This window comes from Xenopus laevis, chromosome 2S, assembly GCF_017654675.1.
Source record: "Xenopus laevis strain J_2021 chromosome 2S, Xenopus_laevis_v10.1, whole genome shotgun sequence".
In the NCBI taxonomy this organism is placed as follows: Eukaryota; Metazoa; Chordata; class Amphibia; order Anura; family Pipidae; genus Xenopus; species Xenopus laevis.
Window position 1 is genome coordinate 110,269,112 of NC_054374.1, and position 2,514 is coordinate 110,271,625.

The 2,514-nt window shown below is 34.6% G+C and overlaps 1 pseudogene; it reads left to right on the forward strand.

Moving 5' to 3' along the window:
* Positions 1–983: 983 nt before the first annotated feature.
* On the forward strand, positions 984–1,956 carry LOC108708971 (annotated as a pseudogene).
* The last annotated feature ends 558 nt before the right edge of the window (positions 1,957–2,514 follow it).

The window sequence follows — 2,514 nt, forward strand, 5'->3', positions numbered from 1 at the left end:
TCTGCTGTACTAGATATTCCAGCATTGCTTCTTTTTTGTTACCAATTGTAATATGTAGAATGAGCTGTAACATATATAGGGTCTGTTAAGCAGCTAAAAATACTTGAGCATTGAGATTGTAACTTTGTTAAGTGCCAGCTTACACTAACTTTAATGGGGAACTATCGCGGAAATGAAAATTTGATATAAGCTTCATCATACTGAAATAAAAAAACTTTCTAAATATAATCTATTAAATTTTCTGCATCGTTTCTGAAATTTTCAAGTTTATCTTCACTATTCCCCTCTCAGCATCTGTTTCTCTTCATTCTCTCTTCATGCAGTGTTGGGTGTCAGATAGTAATTGACACTAAGATTTATGAAGGGTCGAATTTCAAGGGTTAATAAATATCGAATTCGAACAATTTTAATCGATCGATGGATTTTTATTCCATCAAAAAAAGCTTAGAAAAGTGCTGGGGAAGTTCCCCATAGGCTAACATTGCAGCTCGGTAGGTTTAAAGTGGCGAAGTATGAAGTCAAAGTATTTTTTAAAGAGACAGTACTTCGACTATCGAATGGTCGAATAGTCGAACAATTTTTACTTCGAATCGTTCGAATCATTCGATTTGATCGAATTTGACCAATTCGATGGTCGAAGTACACAAAAAAATACTTTGAAATTCGAATTTTTTTCCATTCGAATTCTTCACTCGAGCTTAGTAAATCTGCCCCTTAGATCCAATATATTTTATAGGGGGGCTTCCTTTCCTAGCAGATGAATTAGAGCTCATTCAAATAACTGATTCCAGTACAAACAATATCTAACATAACTGCCTATTGCACAAATCCTGCATGTAGAGAGACATGATTTCTGGTGATTTTAATAGCGTGAGCTCTAATACATCTTCTAGGCAAAAGAAAAATAAGGAGTTCCCCTATAAGATATATTGGATCTAACTTTTAATGACTATCTGACACCCAACTCATACAAGAGAGTTGCAATGACAGAGAATATATTGGATGAGAGCTGGGATGAAGAAAAACACAAGAAGCCGTCTGTGTCTGTCTGTGAAGCAAAAGGAAGTGTATCACCAAGAACTCTACAACTAATTTATCAGGTTCTTGCAGAGGATGAAGCCGGGGAGAGTAATAAGAAAATGATGGTTGTGCAAAGTGAGGTACAAGTAGTAAGCAGTTCAGATGAAGAGGAAAATTCCTTAAACAATCAGGATGGAACAAAAACTGTGCTTGGAGCGTCTTTCACCCAGTTCTATGCAGTGTCAAGAATTTACTGTTACCAGTCTGCTGGATTGCACACATTCTAGACCTTTCTTACAAGTAGAGGAGCATTCCAATGAAGTGCATATAGTACAAATGGCTGATCATGATGTACAAGTTGATAATAGGAATGCCCCTAATGCCAAATATAAATTGATTGTTTCACCTTATATGATAATGTTGACAAACCTGTTATTTTGAGTAACACAATTCCAGTAACTTCTTAAATACCTTTACTTTCTGTCAATAGGAGCATACAGGAAACTGTAATGATTCCTAACAACACTGACAGCTTGGATTCTTCCAGATGTATTAGCCTAGAAAGATATGTACACAAAACATCAATTTGGAGATTTATTGAGGAGTCCTGATAAAACTGGTCTGAACTCCTCATCAGCCTTGAATGATAGCAGAACCTCTGCTACTCGGTTGTTATTATTATTATTTGACAAACCAAAGTACACCGAGCCAAGTATGATTCAAGGTTGTAGCAATACCCTGGAAGATATACAGACTATACAACCTTCAGGAAGATCAGAGGTCAATCAACCTGGAGAGAGCAATCCACCTGATATGAAAGTACTTGACAGCAATGACTCAAGTGCCACCTTTGTGCCAATGACTCCTGAAAGTATAATTGTTAATGATGAGGAGTTTGTTAATGATAAGAAGGAGGACTCCGATTCACATGCTTGAACATTATCCAGAAGAATTTGTTGATATTGGGTTGAATTCATCTGACCCTCGACTTTAACAAAAAGTCCCTGAACTAGCCACACAGCCCCACAGCATGATGGAACCTTCACCAAATTTGACAGTAGGTAGCTTTTTAACAACTTTTTGTTATGACCAAATAACTACATTTTTGTCTTATCAGTCTAAATGAGCTTTTCCATACAACAAGTGACGATGTACAGACATATTATTGTGAAAATGGTTTATTTACATGAAGCAGAGTTTTACATATGAACTGTTTTATGCAATATATTTTTATAGAGACCAACATTGTTCATGCAGTATAGTTTTCCTTTACGTATAAGAGCAAACTTGAGGAACCTTAATGGTTCTTTGCCTTGCCTTGAGAGCATTTCTTTATTAAGTGCATTATGGGATAGATGCGGGTGCATTATCAGATAGATTTTCAGAATATATATATATATATATATATATATATATATATATATATATATATATATATATATATATATATATATATATATATATATATATATATATATATATATATATATATAT